Source organism: Ursus arctos, unplaced genomic scaffold (assembly GCF_023065955.2).
Source record: "Ursus arctos isolate Adak ecotype North America unplaced genomic scaffold, UrsArc2.0 scaffold_4, whole genome shotgun sequence".
Taxonomy (NCBI): domain Eukaryota; kingdom Metazoa; phylum Chordata; class Mammalia; order Carnivora; family Ursidae; genus Ursus; species Ursus arctos.
The window spans coordinates 11,317,044-11,330,723 of NW_026623056.1; the positions used below are offsets into that span (position 1 = coordinate 11,317,044).

The window sequence follows — 13,680 nt, forward strand, 5'->3', positions numbered from 1 at the left end:
TTTTAAGTCGAAACTGTTTTAACACCTGAATTGTAAAATTTAACAAATAATAAAATTTAGTCTTTTAAAATACTTTCATAAAAATACAACTATTAGCAATCTCACTTGCCAATTTAAAGAATCAGCATTTCCATTTATATGTGCATATATATACAAATTTAGAATAACATAAATTGTCTAATATTGCAAGATTGGTGGCTTTTCAGCCACTGGATACCTGTTGCAGATACGATGGTGATTCATCAATAATTTTAGAAACATGATTTGGAACACAAAGAGAGGCTAAAAAATGGACATTTGTCACTAATTGAAACTAACTCTTCATCACACAAGACCCTCTGGTATGCATGCCGTCCGAGGAGAGGAATGGGTTTGTCTTGAGTCCTGCCACCACGGACTCCTCCTAGGGCTCTGAAGCCAGGTCTGTCCCCTGTGTCTGCAGCACAGTAATTTTTCATGGAATGCAGGCCTGATAGCTTTCTGTTTTGAGACCATGGGGAAGAGAGAAAGAGAAGCACTTCCCTAGGGCCAGAGTGGTGTTAGTGCAAGGAGGGGTTAAAGGTTGGTGTGCATGTGTTGTACTTTAGGAAATCACAGGGCTCCCTAAGGTGGCTTTGGAGGAGAGCCTCTTGCTCTCCTGGATCTAAGTCCAGTCACAGAGAACAAAAGGAAAAGAACATTCACAAAATTATTTTGACTCTGTAGACTTGTCAATTGCATATACTTGTCGCAGGAAGTATGGAATAATCACTTCTCTTCAACAGCAGCTGCCTTTAATAGAAAAGCAGGATTGTTCTATCTTCCACCTGCTCCTACTAGACCATATTCTTTTGGCAGTTACATACATTTATTTTGAATACATGGGATGGGAGAATCACATCCAATAATCAATGTTTCTTTTTACAGATAATGAAGATTGTAGTTGGAAACACACCTTTCATAGTATATTTTATTAGTTCCACCATGCTTATAAATAGCTTATAAATAGGTCACGTAAACTGATCTTCATCTGAAAAGTTTATTAATTAGGCAATTTGTTTTACTTAGGGATTAAAAATAAAGAATACAATGATATCTTACCTATTTCAAAAGGCTCCCTGGCCCTTTAAATAAAAGCTGAACTTCTCTATTATTTTAAAGAGTTCTAGAAGAGGAAACAAAAATTTTTTTTTAAACCTTCTCTGTTTAAGGTCCATTAAGGTATCAACATCCTGAAAAGAAAGACTAAAGGCAGTTAATTATTCTCCCAGGTGCTTGGCACCGTGTGTTCACGATTTGGGTTCAAAATCCTGGCTGGAGCTCATCTCTTTCAAGTTTTTCTCTCTTTTCTACAACTTCAAACTCCTAATTAAACAGTTTTCACTTCTGGTTATATTTACAAATGAGTCAGCGCTGAAGAGAACTGACTGATCTTAATTGGGAATCAGATCTCCAAGAGACGTGTCATTTCCACGTTCTTAAATACTGCGGACTCGCGGGGTGGCTCAGTCACCAGTACATATAATTATTTAAAATTTCTAATAATGTTCCTATTTGGGAAAAGTTAAGAATTACACAGAATCCAAACGCGCACTGCGCATCAGTCTTCACATGAGCCCCGGGGGGCAGGGGGTGAGACCGAAGGAACCTGAAGTGAATTTTGCCGTCATGCGGGTAGACGCGAGATCAGGCAGGACTAGTCTTCGCAGCCGAAACAGAGGCAGGTGGGAGCTGTTAGTTCTGTCACTCCAGAGGCCCGCAGACTGGTCCTAAGCTGGACCGTATCTCCGTGGGATTCCTTGCGGTCCCCAAAGTTCAGGGCAGTGCTCTTTATTCTAAGAGATTGAAGGAATTATTTCATGCTATTGCACCTGTCGTGGACTTGAGCTGTCACAAAGCTAAGAGTCTGTGACCTGTTACTACTATAGCCATAGTCTGGGCCAGACCCGCTGAATTCTCTCCAAATGTCAATTCCCAGGAATGCAAGCCAAGGAGGAACTAAGCCAGCAACCAGTGCACCTGAGTTACTTTTTAAGAGGCAGCATGAAAGGGAGGGGTAGCCGCATATGCCCAAATACGCCCCCATGTAGGCCAGCCGGCATAAGGATGTTAATGAGGTGCAAGCAATTGAAAAGACGCAGATACAGGAAAAGCTCTCCTCCCTCCCTCTACTTGCCTAAAAAGCAGGACACAGATTCCTAAAGGTGCCTCCATTTCCCTCTCTACCAGAAAAGACCAAAATTAATCACCAGAGGCAACTCTAAGGCCCTTATTAGCCCAAAGACATTGTGAGGAATCTACATAATGAACCTTACTAAAACTAGCCTTTATCTGCCGTTCGTTCTCCAGAATATTTGTTCCCACAATTTGCCACCCTTAGAAGCTCAAAGTCCTTTTCCTTAGTCTTCTCACTTCCCTAAAAATGTGTTCTTTGTTAAGATGCCACATAAGCCCGTGTTCTAAGCACCCCTGTAAGCTGTTCATCACTGTGTTCCCGTGTATATGTGAGATGCACATATTAATAAACTTCTGTTTGTTTTTCTCTAATTAATCTGTCTTTTGTCAGTCTAATCCATAGAGTCATCGCTGGAGAACCTAACATGGGAGAGAAAAAAGTTTTTTGTTTTTTCAAAAGAATCAAAAGGATGCTGCATTTGGATTTGGAAGACCTGGATCTAGTTCCTAATTCTGCCTTTGCTGTGATCATAAGTCAGCCATCACGAGCCTCAGTTTTCCTCATCTGTAAAATGGGAACAGCAATAGCTTTTGACCCACCTGACTGGACTGTTATGAAAGGTGAAATCATGCACGTAAGAATACTTTATAAACTTTAAGTGATAAGGTTAAGTGTTTTTGCTCCCTTTCTAGAAGTCACTTGAGGACAGGGGTTGTGGCTTATTCAGTGTGAAGTAAGTTGATTGTTATAAATGTATCTTTGGCAATTCTAGTGTCCTCTTAATCATACTTTCTGGGACCATTGCACCTCTTTACACTTACCCTTGTGCTGGCTCTTCCTGTCTTTCAAAAACCTGCTTTTGATAAATCTACAACTCCAGCCTCTTGTGTCTTGACCAGAATAGAGGCAGACTCAGGCCTGAGACATACTAAAGTTCAGCGCATGGGCCATTAGGGAAGAAAAGGCCTAGTTGACCCTTTTCCAAGGAAAGCCCCATAGGTATAAATGGTAGGCAAAAACTAGGATGAGTATCCGGTGATTAAAAGGGAATAGCAAATTTGCCTTGCTTCCAGTTAATACGCACTGGAGAAGGTTCTAGGTAATAAATGCCAAAGCCCGGTGTGACAGAGTGACAACATGTTTCCAGGCAGCCCATCAGCCAGAATTGGGAGGTTAGCTTTAGGAACCAGGTAACAAGGAATCGTACATTTTTCATGGGCCATGAAACTGGGCCAGAGTTTCATTTGTATTGTACAAAGTTAACTGAAATTCATCTTACTTTATTTTTAACTTAATGTGTGGTATAATTGTTTCTTGTCAACATATTCTTGAGTTTCTAAATTTTAAAATTTGCTATTTTATTTGCTTCTAAAATATTCATGGTTACTTCTTTTTATCAATAGCTGTTCTCAAATTTAATGAATTATATGTTTTATGAATTAGTATCTCCCAACTGTTTTCTTCTTTTCTCTGTGTTGTTGGTAAATATCCTTTCCTCTCTTTTCTGACATTAATTCTCACGCATTGTTTTGTTAAGAAGGGGGATGGTTTGCTTTTACTTTTGCCCCTATGAAGAGTTCTGTCTTTTCTGGGGGTGGCTCAGACTACTCACAATTATTATCATATCTGATATGTCTATCTTAATTTGTCCATCTTTTCAAATGCTATCAATTTCCTCTATTATTTTCTTTTTATATGTGACATATTTTGTTTGCTTTTACTTTCTTCTGTGATTTTGACTACAAGCTCTTATGTTTTATAATTATGATAGAAGTCACCTTTGAGCATTACAAATATTCTATATTTTTGTAATAATAACACTCAAGGATAAAATGATACATTTAGAATATTACATAATTAAAATAGGAAGTTTATTCCACTTGAATTTTCTTACCCTCTCTCATTTCTCTACCATGATTCCCTTGTTTCACTTTTTCGTGCCTGTTTATGTAACTGAACTCAGGTGATCATGGGTGAAACATGACTCTCACAGTAACTATCTTTTATTTTAAGCAATCTCTTGATATTTATTTTTTAATATATATTAAAGTTTTCATTAGATCTAGTTCTATGTTTAACATGTTTGAACGCTCATCACTGCCTTTTTAAACATATCCATAGTCTTAGATTCTCTGTTGATCATCTTTCAGTAGTTGGAATGCTCCGTCAGACTGTTTCTTTCAACAACGGTTGGTAAGTGATCTATTTCTGAGTCTTTCTATATCTGAATGTGTCTCTATTGTCTTCATCTATGAAGAGAAACTTAACTGCATGTGAAATTCTTTTTCTCCCTCAAATGTGAGTGCATATTATTTTATTTTATTCTGCATTTATTTTGCTGAAGGCAAATGTGAAGTTTTCTTCCTTTTTTATGATAAAGTTTTGAAAATGTATTTTTCTTTTTTTGAACCATTTATTCAATAAAGATTCATTGAGCAACTAGTATGGGCCAGGCTTTTATCTTGTCACTGGGGACACGGTGGGGAATTAAATAGACAAACATGCTGTCCTCATGGGATTACATTTTTTTCTCTTAAATGCTTACATGATTTTAAATGTTATGATCGTATTTAAATTTTTGTTCTTAGACATATCTTGTTTGACCGATCTTTTCATAAATTCTACGTGAACAAAAACAAAGGTAGCTTTCTTAAAACATCAAAAGCAAATATATTTTCAGCTCCAGACTGTCCTTTCTACTGAAGCCTCCATTTTTCAATATTTTTTTCCCGTGGGGCAACCTATGATTCTCAATTGCATCTTTGTTTTCCATTATAAATGTCATCTTTCCTCTGAAAATTTTTATAGACTTTTCATTTGCTTTTGTGTTCTGAGAGCTATGCAAATTAGTTACCCTACACAACTGATCAGCTTTCTGAGTGTCATTTTTGCTATTCAGTGTTTCATTTCTGGTTTTATTTCTGCTTTTGCAGTTTTAGTTCTTCATTCCCACCCTGAGCCTTCTTTCATGTATTCTATTGCCTTTCTTCCCTGTGGGTTCATTAGTCATTTCTGTCACTTTAGATTCTGTTACTGCACTCAAATATATGTACAGAACAGTATATGTATCAAAAAAGTGCACCCCGATGGATTTTTACTTTGTAAAAACAACCGTGTAACCAGCTCCAAGTTCAAGATTCAGAACATCACCAGCCTCTAGAAATATCCTTCATGCTCCTTTCCAGTCACTATTGCCCTCAAAAGTTACTCTACTGTCTTTTCTTTCATGTTTTTCCCCCTTATTTGTTCTCTTCTTTTTTTAATAGATGCCATGTCTACTTATATCTCAGGAAGGATCCAAAATACTCTTCTTACACTTTCTCCAGGTTCCTGTATAGATTACCTTCAGAGATACGTTCTATTGCTCAGTTTTCATGATGCTTCCTTTTTCCCCTTTGTTAGTGTATTATCATACCCCCACCACATTTTTTCTTTTTCAGAAAATGAGGAAACATTCAAACTCACAGTTTGCTAAGGTAAGTTACCTGGATTTCCTGTTGGCTCTTATATTTGTAAACTACCTACCGGTTGCATCCATTTCTCAGGTCTTCCGCTGATTATCAATAGAACCTAGTTTATCGTCTGGTGTTGCCCTGTGGGGGTGAGATTCTCCACTCTTCCCACTGCCTCTTTCTGTGGTGTTACGATCCAGGTAAGAACTGAAACACTAGAATCTCTACTTGCACCCTGGCAAAGCTCAGTTTTTAAGACTCCTACCTGCTGTGCTTTCATTGTCGGTCCACACCCATCAAGGTGTACTGTGCCCCCTCTGCCCTCACTTTCTGTATAACTACTCCAAGCCACCACGTTTCAGTCTCGACATTATGCAGAGCCATGGGGTTGTACTGTGGGCATTTGTAAACGTGATAGCCACAAAGTAGTGAGAAGACTGGTGAATATAGACTCATCCAGGGCCTTCCTTCTGCCAGCGCGATCTCCTGACCAGGAACATTAGCATTCACCTGGGGCTTCTGTGTGTGTGTGTGTGTGTGTGTGTGTGTTTAAGATTTTATTTATTTGAGAGAGAGAGAGAGGTGAGAGAGCACAAGTGGGGGTGGGGGAAGGGGCAGAGGTATACAAGCAGACTTCCCTGCTGAGCAGTGAGCTGACGCAGGGCTCCATCCCAGGACCTTGGAATCATGACCTGAGCCAAAGGCCAATGGTTAACCGACTGAGCCACCCAGATGCCCCACACCTGGGAATTCTTTGAAGTCAGATCTCACCCAGACCTACTAATCAGAATCTGCATTTTTACAAGATGCTTTAATTCCTATGTACATTAGAGTTTGAGTAGCACTGATTTAGAAACTTTTGAAAAATCTCGGTGCCTGGCCTTATCCCCCAGATATGGATTGATTTTAGAGTGAAGCCATATACTGGTGTTATATTGCTGCTGGAGCAGGTTACCACAACCTTAACGGCTTATAGCAACACTCATTTATTAGTTCATAGTTTTGTAGGCCAGAAGTGTGAGCTCAACCGGTTTCTCCACTGCAAGTTCTCAAGGTTCATATGAAGTTAGAGTCAGGGCTGTGTTCCTTTCTGGAGGTTCTAGGGGACATAGCTTCTGGACTGGCTTGTTGGCAGAATTCCTTTCTGTGCCGTGGTGGAACTGAGGTCCCTGTTTCTTTGTTGACTGTGGCTGGGGTTCATACTCAACTTCTTGGGGCCTCCTGCATGCCTTGATTCCTGGCCTCTTTGTCTTCAAAGTGAGTAATGGTGGGTTGAGTCCTTCCAGTGCTTCGGATCTCTGTGATCTCCACTTCTGCCCTATCTCTCCTGCCTTCTCTTCTGCAGTGTGTCTCTCATTCTTCTGCCTTTCTTTCTGCTTCTGGGATCTCACGTAATTTCCCTGGCACACCTGGGTAATCCAGGATCATTTTTCTATTTTAAAATTATTTGACTAGTGACTAGCCTTAACTCCATCTACAAAATCTTTCCCAGCCATACTTAGATTAGTGTTTGATCAGATAACCAAGGCATGGGAATGCTGAAGGGGAGTGGGAGGCATCTTTAGAATTCTCCCTACCTAAGGCCATCTCCAGGGGCTTTTAATGTATAAGCAGGGTTGAGAATTACTAGTAGGGTTCTCTGATCTAGGAAGAGAGCAATCGGTATTTTCCCACCTTCTTTTAAGTATGCAAGAGTGCTATGTTTTATGAAGTAAAGAAAAGAAAAAAACTCTGTCTATCTATCTATCCATCTGGCTACTCATTTTCTTCCCCCTACAATTGACACTGGCCTTATTCTTGGAAGGAACATCTCTAGTGGTTATCTATCAGCGTCTGCATTTGGACACCATCACAGAGCATCTGGGTGTGGGTGTATGCCTAGAGAGAACTGGGGAGAGGCAGTTACCAGGCTAGTCTGAGACCAAATTAAGCCGGGCATCTCCACTAATTGAAGCTGTGATTTTACTACTTTATTCTTGATTTTCCATCTCAACCAGGAAAATCAGAACTTGAAGAGATTAAAGGCTTTTGCAAAGGAGTAATGTGGGTTGCTGAGACATCAGCCTTTACCATTTCCCTTCTGGGGAACTGAACTGTATTTTGTGCAATCTACTTTTATTTCTTTTGAATCTTTAACACATGATTGTACCTTGGCGGGGGGGGGGGATATGTGATCGAGTCTAAAAGATGCATTTTTGACAGGGCTGGTTAAATTTCTGTGAGGATAAGGGGCGTTTCAGGGTGGAAAAGCCCTACGCGCACTCCGGAGAGTAGTTATTAGCAAAGAGGGAAAGGTCGGGTTTGGATTAGTGCAAAAGTTCGGGGTCTATCGAGATTTGGGATTTCATAACCCAGGGTCAAGACTGAGTTCTTCTAGTCTCTAAGTCTTAGAGACAGACCTTTAAGAGAACTGTGTGTATTTCTACTTTTTAAGACCCTTGATAGAAAAATGAAGCCATCTTTTATGGTTCCCTTCTCCACTGGTGAGCCCTGTTTAAACAATGGATGTCTTTGTTTTCGCTCAACTATAAACTGGCATATTTAATTAGCACTAATTCTTAATTATCGGTGGTAACAGGAAAAGGGGGAAATTAAGACATATAGAATCCCTTGATAATCATTTTAGCCACAGGAAAAAAATCAAACTATTCCCTCTGTTCCTGGTTCTTTATGCCAGACTTACTCACATGCACAGCCTGCCTTAACTCGCACTTGCTAGATCCTGACTTTGGAATAACTCAGAAACTTCTGATTCTTTAATTTCTGATTTCTTTTCTTTTACTCTTGTCTCTATGATCCTGAAGTTTGACTTCATTATTTTCTTTTAGATTTCAACCTTTGGTCTCACGAAGTTACATGATCTTTCTTTCTTTGCCTTTTTTTTTTTTAAAGATTTTATTTATTTATTTGACAGACAGCTAGAGAAGGAACACAAGCAGGGGGAGTGGGTGAGGGGAAGCAGGCTCCCTACTGAGCAGGGAGGTGCCCCTTTCATGATCTTTCTAACCCTCTCTCTTGCCACCTTGGACCTGGGCGTGATTGCAGTTTTTACTTATTTCTTTCTAAGGCTCTATTTTATCATCTTATTATTTATATTTTATTTTATCTTAGTTACTTTATTTATTATTTCTAAAGATTGTCTATTTATAAGGCTGTAATTCTCTTGGTGAGGACTTCAGACTCCACTTCTGATTACAACAAATAAACCCAGAATGGTGGCCTGACTTGGCCAGTTTTAGCTACCCTTTAAAAGGTAAATCTGAGAACAGAGTCAGTCATTACTCTCTGATCACTAGAATTAAAAACAGAGATCTAATTTTTATCAATTTTCTCTATTACTGTATACTCCTTCATTATTCCACTCATCAGGAGCAAAATGGGTTTAGTTTTGAAAACAACAGTATGGATAATAGTCACACTGTGTAATTGGCTATATTCCTTCTCATATTTAGGGAGATATATTCTAGGTTAACATTAGGAACAAAACCTAAAGTCACAATTTTAGAACTAAAATATTTCAGTGATAAGCAACATGGACTAGTAGTTGGTGCCTGAGAGTTTCTTGAGCTTCCCCCCGCCCCAGAGACGCTAATGAAGAAAGTTAGGTAGATGGAAGACAGATGGGTAAATGGGGGCGCTGCCAGCTGGAGAGGGGAACCCTCACCCAATTTCAATAGCAGCATCTTGTTTTGCATATATAAGTTCCAAGAAAGATTTTTGTTTGAAAAAAGCTATTGTGAATTAAAAACATTAACAACTGTGGATCTGGTTTAGTGTACCATTCTCCACTTGAGGAAATAGAGGTCCAAAGAAGTCAAGTGGATAAGATCATAAGAAGGCCAAAGACTCCACTCCTAGGCCAGCACTCTTCCTATTGACCCACAGGGTTTTCCCCAAGCAATTAAATGCCAGCTATAATACTCATGCCTCCTTGGATAACCTACTAAATGCAGATTTCACACTTATAAACTGTTAAACAAGTTCTCTAATTTAATATTTACGTAGGAAGGCTGGAGGTTTTTCTGTTGATTTTCAGAAATCAATGAACATTTCACTGTTTTTCATTCCATAAAAATTTACCTGCAAGGTAAAGAGAATAGCAAAATAAATAAAATGTGTTCCTAGGCCTTAGGAAGTTCATTATTTAATGATAGAACCTATTTTGGGGGGGTAAAAATTATGGAACCCCAGAATCAATCATAGACAGTCAAGATTGAAGCAGTTTAATATAATTTGCTTTAAAATAGTTTAATCAATTTACTAAAACTTAAACAACAAATTATTTGCATGAATGAATGATGTCACCATGCAGTGTTTCCATTTAATTATCTTAGAATTGAAGATAATTTTTATCCTTGCCTACCACAGCCATAGACATGAAATTATAAAAATGATATTATAAACATATCAGAAGGTAAATGCCAGGATTTAATCCATTTCCATTTTGGGAAACTATGTCACATTTTCTTTTTTCAACTTCTTCTCTATTTCCTTGGAGTATTTACGAAAAAATAGCATTTGGTTGCCTCTAAATTGGTTGCCCTAAATCTGATATTTCCAAATATATGAAGGCCACATCTTGAGTCAGTTACTATCAATAGTTAATTAATGTAGTTAATTCCTAGGCATAGTGAATTCACTTTGTAAAATTTTGTATGTATTTACATATATTCTTATAAATATTGCTATTTCACTAATTCATTCACTAATTTAACAAATAATTTTTGCTCTTTCCCAGGGACTGTGCTGGGAATTATTTTCACTCCCTTCAAGAAATGTGCAGGAAATAGCAGTTTCTTTTGTCTTATGTTTTCTTCTCCCAATAAAAATAATGAATTGTGCATTGGAAAAAAAAATGGTGTCAACAAATTACAAGTGTATAAATACATAATGAAAGAAAACACTTTCATTATAAAGTAAACATATCATTCTAGAATAGAATACACCATGGATGTCTTTTGAATTAGAAAAGAAAATATGTTCTTTTGCAATACAAACATATAGGGATAAACCCTACTAATGAATATAAGAGCTATAGAGATCTATTAAAAAGTAACTCTTAAATAAACTGAAATCATATGTTGGATAGATTTACCAGCTACCAAGCTAAAGGTAGGAGCAACAGAATCCCTATAACTCAAAATAAAATCGACACATTTTCCTTCTAAGTGAAGGTGGCAAAAGGAACATTCTTGACTCATTTGCAAACTTATACATAGTAATTTCTGGTTTGATATTTGCTCTTTCTCACCTCCCTAATGTAGCATCTTCTAGATTGCCTCAAGGTAGTGGTGCACAGGAGACCACTTTGGGGGGAGTTATTGGGCCTCCAGTGAAGGGAATCAAACTGATCAAAGGAAAGGAAGTGAAGCCTTGAATTGTTTTGTAATGACATTAATTCCTCAGTGACTTTCCAATTAAAAAAAAAAAAATCAGCACAATGTGCAACTCTCTCCATGAATGCAGGGGGCAGAAAAGAAATTAGGCGTTATCAAGGAGGCTTTCAATGTGTTGTCGCCCAATCAGAGATTTAGGACATGATAGTTGAAATAACTTTGCGCCTTGGTGCCCTACACCGCTATTAAACACCAGTTAGTGTGTAGATGTGTCCTCAGCTGGCAGATGAAAAGGTCTAAAGTTCAGATTGTTCAAGAAGTCATAATGAAGCCACAAGAGCCATGTTCTTTGTGAGAGAAATGTCAGCTCCTGGAAAGTCTCTTAAACTGTAAAGGACACTTCATTACATAGAAGAACTGACTTAATATACTTTGCAAATGACTTCATAACATTCAATTTTGAGAATCATTTCCATTCTTTTATTCAAAGTACATAGGGAAATTAGCTGAAATATTTATCTTTGCTTCTCTCTAAGTTTTATAGCACTAGTCAAAAACTAATTAGACTCTGGCAATTAAATCCTGCATGTATGCTTCTTCTCCCACCCCACCCCCACCCCCCAAAGGAGTTTTCCTCGTTATGCAACTTCCTCTGTTGCAGAGAGTGTCCTATTTAACTTAAAGGTTTAGGTTTTGGTTTTTGTTTGTGTGTTTTAATGTCAAGCTTATTCGTTCTTTTCGTGTATATCTGATAGGTAGTTAGGAAAAGAGGAAATGAAGGGAGCCAGTCATCAAAACCAGTAAGCAGTTCATGAAACATGATCCATAAAGGAGAAGGAAAGATTTCTCATCATTCCAGGTCCCTAGGCAAATAGGAACCCTCCCAGAGTTGTCCCCCAAACCTTCTTTCTACCTGAGAAGGCAAGGGCCACGATGGGCAAGTTCAAGTATAGTATTAATCCCTAAATTCAGGGTAAATAGGTTTCCCTCTCCTCTGACAGTTTCAAAATATGTATATCTGCATGACTTGCTCTCCTAGGAGTTCTCCTCATTGAAATGACTTGATCTGGTGGCTGGCTTCCTCTTTTGTATGATAGATGGGTCCTGGGTGACTTCTGAAGGAGGGGAGCACTCCGGAATAGGAAGGCTTAATAGTGTGTGAGTTAGTTCAGTGCTGCTCTCAGCCCAAGCGAAAGACACTATCTTTCCTTCGATGCTTCCCCCATTGCCTCCAGGGATTCCCTCTGGCCATCTGAGTGACAAGATCATGAGGGTCAACATTAGGATGTGAATCTGTCATAAATCTGACAAGACATTTTGGTTTTTGTTCATTTGTTTTTGGTTTTCCCTTAGTTTTGGACTAAAGGCCAAATATTTTCACTGTAGCTTGTGAGTGATTTGATCCATCTCACCAGAGCTGGGGGTTCTACAGAAGAGTTTGTGGCCACAGCCACACGAAGAGTGGTATTCTGCAGTAGTAGGTCTTCTATTCAAATTTTCGTAAAGAATTTGGTGGTAGGAAGATAATTGCTAAACATTGGAAACCTGGAATCTCCAACATCTTTCACTTTTTCCTGAGAAACTTAAATAGTACTAATTTTCCCCACCAACAAAATAAATGGAAACAATAAAAAAATACACTACCATAAACTACACTAGGCACAGGCTTAATTACTCTTAGTCAGCCTATGTCGTGAGATAAGGGCACCCAGTTGTTGTTTGTTTTTTGTTTTTTTTAGGCAAAGATTTATATTTTCTTTCTTTTTTCATTTTTTTTCTAATTTAAATTCAATTAATTAACATATAATGTATTATTTGTTTCAGAGGTACAAGTCTGTGATTCATCAGTCTTATATAATACCCAGTGCTTGTTACAACACACACCCTCCCCAATGTCCATTACCCAGTTACCCCATCCACCCACCCTCCTCCCCTCCCCTCCAGCAACCCTCAGTTTGTTTCCTAAGATTAAGAATCTCTTGTGGTTTGTCTCCCTCTCTGGTTTTATCTTGTTTCATTTTTTCTTCTCTTAAGGGCACTCAGTTTTAAACATATGTAAAGACATGTAAGAATTTGTTGTATGATTTTTGTTGAAATGTATTAGGAGAGGTGCCTGGGTGGCTCAGCCATTAAGCGTCTGCCTTTGGCTCAGGTCATGATCCCAGGGTCCTGGGATCGAGCCCCGCATCGGGCTCCTTGCTCCTCAGGAAGCCTGCTTCTCCCTCTCACACTCCCCTTCCTTGTGTTCCCTCTCTTGCTGTCTCTCTCTGTCAAATAAATAAATAAAATCTTTTAAAAAAGAAAAGAAATGTATTAAGAAAGACAGAAAAGTCATTGGCCCTGTACTTTATACATTTACAACCTAGTGATGGACATAGCTGAATATAATAATGGAGAAAGACCGAGAAGTCAGAGCTAGAAACATCCTCAAGTTTAGACACTGGCAAAATTTAATTTATCCATTTAATTGTTAATCAAATATTTCAGTGCCTTCTATTTCAAGACACTGCATTGGTCCTATGGATGATGTAAAGATAAATCATACATGATTCAAGGAGTTACTTATCCATGAAGGAATAAAATATTTCCACAAATAACAAGACTACTGTAGGGGAAATACAGATAGGCTGCTGTGGAAAGAAGGAGATGGAAATAAACCTTGAAAGCAGGGTCAAATAGAAAAAGGGCATTTAGTTAAAGAGAATATGTATAGAACTTACTTATAGATTACTAGCAT

The 13,680-nt window shown here is 38.4% G+C and overlaps 1 long non-coding RNA gene across 2 annotated transcripts in view; it reads left to right on the plus strand.

The window, feature by feature from the left end:
* The window catches only part of LOC113254888 (uncharacterized), a 164,287-nt gene extending 158,109 nt beyond the window's left edge, over positions 1 to 6,178 (plus strand). For both annotated transcript variants that reach the window (XR_003316005.3, XR_008957251.1), the window contains one exon: positions 2,546 to 6,178. This is a non-coding gene — a long non-coding RNA (uncharacterized LOC113254888). The remainder of the gene's footprint in view (positions 1 to 2,545) is intronic.
* The last annotated feature ends 7,502 nt before the right edge of the window (positions 6,179 to 13,680 follow it).